At 48.5% G+C, this 7228-nt stretch overlaps 1 long non-coding RNA gene across 3 annotated transcripts; it reads left to right on the top strand.

The window, feature by feature from the left end:
- The first annotated feature begins 684 nt into the window (after positions 1-684).
- LOC103016873 (uncharacterized) lies at positions 685-5097 on the top strand. 3 transcript variants are annotated; one of them, XR_452201.2, is made up of 4 exons: positions 685-762; positions 3573-3697; positions 3985-4042; positions 4537-5097. It is a non-coding gene; the product is annotated as an uncharacterized LOC103016873 (long non-coding RNA). The 3 variants fall into 3 exon arrangements; XR_009008715.1 differs by having other exon boundaries at positions 695-842; XR_009008716.1 differs by having other exon boundaries at positions 695-842; positions 3985-4068.
- The last annotated feature ends 2131 nt before the right edge of the window (positions 5098-7228 follow it).

Raw genomic sequence — 7228 nt, 5'->3', positions numbered from 1 at the left:
AAGGGCTTGCCATGCTCATCCCCAGGGAGGCAGGAGGACTCAGAGACAAGGTCTCTCCTTCTGCGAAGCCTTCCCAGCCTCGCCTCCTCCGAGCAGCTCGGCCATTTATGCATCACTTTTTCCTGCACCGGTCACTCCCAAGGAAACCGGTTTGTTTAGGGGTCTGTCTCCCCCATCCCGTTCCCCGGGGGGCCCTCGGGGCAGGAACAGGGTGCCACCAATCTCCGTGTCCCAGCGCGCAGGGCCCGGCTGGGGGAGGAACCCTGTGGACGCGTGCTGAAACAATGAACAAACGAGAGACGGACGGGTCCCCTCTAGGCCCTCTGGGGGGCGCGGGCTGAGCTCCTGCCGCCGGGTCCGCCCCCAGGTCCCCAGTCCCCGCCGCAGGCCCGGGAGGGGCGGCGCTTTGTTCCCGACCTCCAACCACAGGGAGAATAAAAGTTTGTGAAATATTAGTTTAATAAGACATGCGACTACTATTAAGAATCCGAGCGGTCCTTATTTATTATTCATGCGGCCGCGTGATTTAGGGGCGAGCTGTCCGCCGAGGCTCCAGCTTGGCCGCCTGTCCCCATCACGGATTCCCCTCCTCCTCGTGCCCCCCACCCCCGTGCTCCCGACTCTAGCCTTTACGCGCCTCCCCCCTCCCCAGCCCACACTGCGCAGGCGCATCCTCCGGCCCATGCCGGGGAGGGGGAGGGCTGAGACCAGCGCCCTTCGGCCCCGTCTGGGCTTAGAAGTCACCTTCGATTCTCTTTAATGGTAGGGGGAAGGTCCCAAGATGCCCAAGTCCAGCGTGCAGAGGCCTGTCCGCAGCTTTGTGGATAGCCATGCGGGATGGGGTAGGTAGGGGGTGGGGGTGGGTGTTCCTCTTTTACTCCATCCCTTCTTTCTGTCTTCCTCCCCTCTTCTCGGTCCCAGGTCGGGGACCTCTGAGGGTAGAGCAGTTGGACAGATTGGGAGGAGGCTGGGTTCTAGCTCTTCCTCCTGCCCCACCTTGCTGTGTGACCTTAGGCGGGTCCCTTGCCTTCTCTGGGTCTTGGGGATCCCTCTAAATCTAGAGGTTGGAGTGAATATTCTGAAAGTTTCCCAGCTTTTGGGAGGAAGAGGCGATTACATACAGTGCACAGATCTTAAGCGTACAATCCTTGAATATTGATAAATGTATATACCCATGAAATCACCACCTGCATCAAGATACAAAACACTTTCATTACGCGGTAAAATTTTAAAAATTTTCTTGCTCCTTTGCAGCCAGCTCCCTTCCTCTACTTTCAAAGGTAACCGATGTTCTGATTTCTTTTGCCACAAATTAGCTTTATTTCTTCTTGAACTTCGTATCAGTGGAATCCTATTGTATGGACTCTTGTGGTTTATATCGGTAGTTTGTGCATTTTTATTGCTGAATAATACTCTGTTGTATGACTGACTGTACCGTAGTTTGTGGCTCCGCCTGTTGATCATTGGGGTTGTTTCCAGTGGCTTATATGAATAATAGCCTCTTTGAACATCTGTACACAAATCTTTTTGCAGAAATACATTTTAATTTCTCTTGAGTAAATACTTAGGAGCGAAATTGCTAAGTAGAATGATAAGTGTATGTTTACCTTTTTAAGTAACTTTCAAACTGTTCTCCAAAGGTTATACTATTTTACACTCTCTCCAGCAAGGTTAGAGTTTTCTGGTTGCTCCACATCCTTGCCACCTCTTGATATTGTCAGTCTTTCTAATTTTCACCGTTCTGTTGGGTGTAGTAGTATCTCATTGTCATTTTAATTTGCATTTCCTTATGACTAATGCTATTATTTTTTTTAAAGTATTTGTTTATTTATTTATGGCTGTGTTGGGTCTTCATTTCTGTGCGAGGGCTTTCTCTAGTTGTGGCAAGCGGGGGCCACTCTTCATCGCGGTGCGCGGGCCTCTCACTATCGCGGCCTCTCTTGTTGCGGAGCACAGGCTCCAGAAGCGCAGGCTCAGTAATTGTGGCTCACGGGCCCAGTTGCTCCGCGGCATGTGGGATCTTCCCAGACCAGGGCTCGAACCCGTGTCCCCTGCATTATTGGCAGGCAGATTCTCAACCACTGCGCCACCAGGGAAGCCCCACTAATGCTATTATTGATCACATTTTCATGTGATTATTGGCCATTTATATATTTTCTTTTGTGAAGTGTTTAAATATTTTGCTCAGTTTTATTTAGTTTTAATTATTGATTTGTAGGACATTTATATATTAAGGACACAAGTCCTCTGCTAGACATATGTATTGTTAATATTTTCTCCCAGTCTGCTTTGCCTTTTCATTTTCTTATCAGCGTCTCTTGATAAATTTTTAACTTTGATAATATCCAATTTATCAACTTTTTCTTTTATAGTTCATGTTTTTTGTCTTCTCTAATAAATCTTTGCCTACCCTAAAGTTGTAAATGTATTTTCCCTATATTTTCTTTATAGTTGTAAGCTTTTATGATCTATCTTGAATTAATCTTTGTGTGTGATATGAGGTAGGGGTTGAGGGTTTTTTCCCTATACATTTGTCCAGTTGTTTCAGCGCTATTTGTTGAAAAGACTTTTCCTATTCACACTGAATAGCCTTGCTGCCTTTGTCAAAAAAAAAAAAATCAATTGACTCTATAGGTGTGGGTCTGTTTCTGGACTCTGGTTCTGTTGATCCATTTAATCTATCCTTTGCCAGATCTCAGTGTCTTGATTACTAAACCTTCATAGTTAGTTTTAAAATCAGGTATAATAAATCCTCCAACTTTTTTTCCTTTTACAAGATTGTTTTGACTATTGTAGTTCCTTTGCTTTTCCATAAATATTTTCTAATCCATTTGTCAGTTTCTACTAGAAAGCCTGTTGGGATTTTGACTGGGATCTGAGTTTTTCTGTAAGTCACTTCGGAAAGGGTCTCAGGAGGCCACCTGGCCCCCCACCCCTGGCTTCTGTGCCCTACCCAGCTAGTTTGGCCCAAGCTCCAGGTGTGGCATTTGGAAAGTCCCCGTCCATGAGCAGTCACCCTCAGCTGCCCTCTTTGCCAGCATCATTTCCTGAATGATTAGCATTCCACATGAGACATTGCCCTTTATTGGAAACCCAGCCCAGAGGGTGAAGGCTGGGGTGTCCAAGGGCCCAGAACCCCAAACCCAGCCTGGTGCCTGGACTTGGAGCCCAGAGCCTGAAGCTTAGAGCCCACGCTGGTTCTGGGAGTAAAGAAACAAGAGTCATTGCCTAGTCCAAGGGGGCAGCTCTGGATGAAATTGAAACCCAGTATGTCATTAAGATACTTAAAGTTAAAATGTTATTATGTCTGGGATTTGCTTCAAAATATTTGAGGGGCCGTGAATGGTAACGTAGATGAAACAAAACTGGTCATGAGTTGATGACTGTCGAAACTGGGTGATCAGTACAGTGTTCATCATACTTTGCAATTTTGAATGTTTGCCACTTTTTATGATAAAAATTTTAAAAATACACCCTCTCCGGTGAGGCAGCCCCTCCCCCATCGTTTTCCCCGCACCAGGGCCTGGACCCTGCTGCTCTCTGGCTAATGACAACCCCTCTGCCATCTGCAGCGTCCCCAGTGGCTGCTCCACTCCTCCGCGGCCTGAGCATCGTGGCGCAGACGCTGGCCCGGTGGGAGCGTGACCTGGCTGTGCAGTTGGCCGTATCCGGGCCTCTCCTGATGTGGTGCTGGCAGGTGGGTTTCCACATCCCCTCAAATGAGTTTTAAGATGATTGAATTACAACAGCTGCCACCCACAACCCGAAGCAGGGCCCCAGGCCAGCCCTAAGCAGTGACAGCCAGGGAGGCTGGACAGAGTGAGCAAGGAGCCGTGTCGGGGGCGACGTTAGCGACGTGGGCAGGGAGGGGCGTGGGGAGCAGATCGCGCAGGGCTTTCCAGGCCGGGGCCCGACTCTGCGGTGGGGCCCCTGGAGGAGGGCATGGAGCCAAGAAGTGGCATTTTCTGATCTTTGTTTTGAAAGGACGCCTCTGGCTGCTGAGTGAACTGTCTGGAGGAGCCCAATGGAAGCAGAGAGACAGGTTAGGAAGCCACTGCAATCATCCAGGTAGAGATGCTGTGCGCTCGCCCCAGGATGGAGGCCGTGCAGGTGGTCAAAAGTGGTCCGGTTCGGGGTATATTTTGAAAGTATTGCCGACAAGTTTCCTTGTGGATTGCATGTGGGTGGAGAGAAAGAGGGAGGCGTCAGGAATGAGTCCAGGGGTTTCAGCCTGAGCAACTGGTACAATGAAGTCGCCATGTATCACACGGGGAGACGGGGGAAGAGCGGGTTCAGGGAGGCCAAGTCAGGCCCGTGGTTGAGGATGTTAGTTTTGTGGTGCCCGATATGCAATCATGTAGAGCTGACGGTCGGATACATGAGCCCAGAGTGCAGGGGGAGGTCAGGACTGGGCTGCATCCTGGGCATCATGCGTGTGGTGGGATTTCAAGCTGTAAGGCCAGAAGGTCACTTGAAGAATGAGTGTCCCTAGAGAAGGTATCTGAGTCCTGAACCTGGACCATGCAAATGTTTTAGGGTGAGAAGAGGAGGAATCAGCAAAGGAGACCTAGGAGGAGTGGCCAGAGAGAGAGAAGAACCAAGAGCATCTTGGAAGCCAAGTGAAGACAGTCAGATGCTGGCAAGAGTGTCTGAGAGGATGGAGAACCGGCCTTGGACTGGGCAACATGGAGGTCCCAGGCGACCCTGACAAAGCTGCTTTGGGGACATGGCGGAGTGAAAGCCCAGTAAGAGTGGGTCCGAGAGAGAATGTTGGACTCCTCGCCCGCTCCCTCAGTGCTTAGTCCAACTTTTAACTATGTCCTCAAGCCTCCTCCTCCCTCGCCCCTCCACTCACTCCAGGAATCCATCCTGTCTCCCTCGGGTCAGATCCCCCCAGCTTCCATCTATCAAACCCGCACGATCTCTCGCCCTTACCTGCTCCTCCCTGTATCCCTCCTGCCAGGGTGGTGCCTCCACCTGTGACCTGGACCCTATTCCATCTCGCCTTCTCGAGGCCTCATTCCACAAACATCCCTCCTTTCCTGGTGTCCCCATCCACCCTCTCTGCTCACTGACGTGTCCCAGCATTAAACATTATGCTCCAGTCTGTACTGTCTTAAAAATGTTTCCCTTGAGCACATTTCTCTTTCCATCAAAGTTCTCAACTTCCTTTCTCTGTCAGTTTTCTTAAAATAGTCTACATAGGATACCCTTGTGGGTTCACCTCCTGGTCAGGGGTACGTGTGGGGTGCAGCAGGGGGTGCAGATGCTGCCCCTGAGTTCATTCTCACAAAGGGGCACCTTTTAAGCCTTGAGATGCATAGACAAGGTGCCAAAGGGTGATGCCCACCTCCATGGGGTCTGCTCCCCCAATTGTGGATCCTGGCACCCTGCTGTGTCCTTCACCCACTGCAATCTGTGATTTCCACTGCTGCATGAAGACATCTAGAAAGATGCCTCCTTGTTCCCCTCGTACCCCCTCAAGGAATGGCCAGAGATGGGGAGTGGGCCACTGCACCAAAGAGAGAAGGCTGGACAAGATGAGGGGGGTGGCAGTGTTTACCTAGGATGCCCCAACAGAGACCAGAAGCCCACCACAGTCACAGCCAAAGCCTGGAGTCTGGCTAGAGTAAGTTGAAAAAAGGCCCGGGTCAAGGTTAGAGGTTCAGAAATAAGGCTGTCAGGGGGACAAAGGAGGTGGAGGCCTTTTATGTGGTACATGGATGAGGCTGAACGTCCAGGTTTAATTGAGGCACGTGCAGGACTGACAGTTTGTACCAAAGAAAGAAGCTGAGTGTCAGCCTTGGGCCAGGTTCAGGGATTCAGAGCCAAGCCCTGAACCTGAGCCCCGGTGTCCCCGCCCCCAAATGTGCCACAGAGGAATCAGCTAGAGTTGCAAGTCCGGCGCCCTAGCCCCCAGCCCTCACTGCCCACCACCACCAATTCGGGGTCTCCTTCCCCTGCTCGGGCTCCTCCCCTTCCTGGGACATTATCCCTGCACCCCCCCCACCCCCCCGGCTCCTCGGTCGGAGAGGGGAGCTGAATATTCAGTATCTGGGGAGACAATAAAAATCCCAGGAAGAACCTGGCTAAGGCAATTACCTCTGCATAAATGCATATATTATTCATCCGTGGCTTTGAATATATAAATAATACTGATACAATTTGCATGCGTTAAAAGGAGATGTAATTACCCACTGATGCCTGTGAGCGCCTGGTACCCACGGGCCACATCCGGAGCCGGCTGCCCCACCCCCAGAACCCACCTTTGCCCTTTCTGGAAGGCAGAATATATCACACATGGGTTTTCTGCACTAGTAAGGAAGCCAATCTTTGATGTCCTTGGGCTTTGGTCAGAGTGTGCTCTTTTAATGATCCCGTGGTCTGCTGTGGTACCCAACTCTATTCTTAAAACTTTGGGCTATTTTAATATTATTATTATAGATGTTACTTTTTAAAATCACATTTTTTGGTGCACAGATAATGCACGTTCGTTGCGTAAAATTTGGAAAATAACAAAAATTCAAAAAAGAAAGACTCAGTCTATCTGCTGCTCAGACATCAGCATAGTCCATATTTGTCTTATTTTCTGCCAGTCTTATTTTTCTATGCACAGATAATTTTTTTTTACAAACTTAAGATCATATTATATATAATGTTTTGTAACCTGCTTTTATCTTTTGCAATATGTCATGAGCAGATGAAGAAATATAAAAGGCTAATAAATATGAAAAGATGCTCAACCTCACTAGTAATTAAGGAAAATACAAATGACAATAACAGCGAGATATAAATTTTCACCTATCGCATTGTTAATGATGTAAAATAACAAAACCCACTGCTGGTGTACACATGTTGAAACAGGCTTTCCCAAACAATTGTTGCTGGGAGGAGTGTAAATTGGAATACTTTTTGGCAGGCTAATTCAGCAATATGCTTAAAAATATGCATGCCTCTTGGCCTCTGAAAATCCAGTTTATAGAATTTAAATAATCACACAGATAGGAGAAGATATAACAATGTGAATTGTAGTGTTTTATCATAACAAAAAATTAGAAACAACTTTAATAGTCCAGTGTTGGGAATTAGTGTAATAAGTTATGGTCTGTCTATATGGCAAAATCCCACACAGCCAGCCAATTACAGTGAGAAAACACACACACACACACACACACACACACACAGATGGACAAATACCCTATACAATCAAGGGTAAAGAGTTGTTCCC

The sequence above is a fragment of the Balaenoptera acutorostrata genome, chromosome 6 (genome assembly GCF_949987535.1).
Source record: "Balaenoptera acutorostrata chromosome 6, mBalAcu1.1, whole genome shotgun sequence".
Lineage (NCBI taxonomy): Eukaryota > Metazoa > Chordata > Mammalia > Artiodactyla > Balaenopteridae > Balaenoptera > Balaenoptera acutorostrata.
The sequence above is the reverse complement of the archived record's forward strand: the minus strand, read 5'-3'. Positions and strand labels throughout refer to the sequence as shown.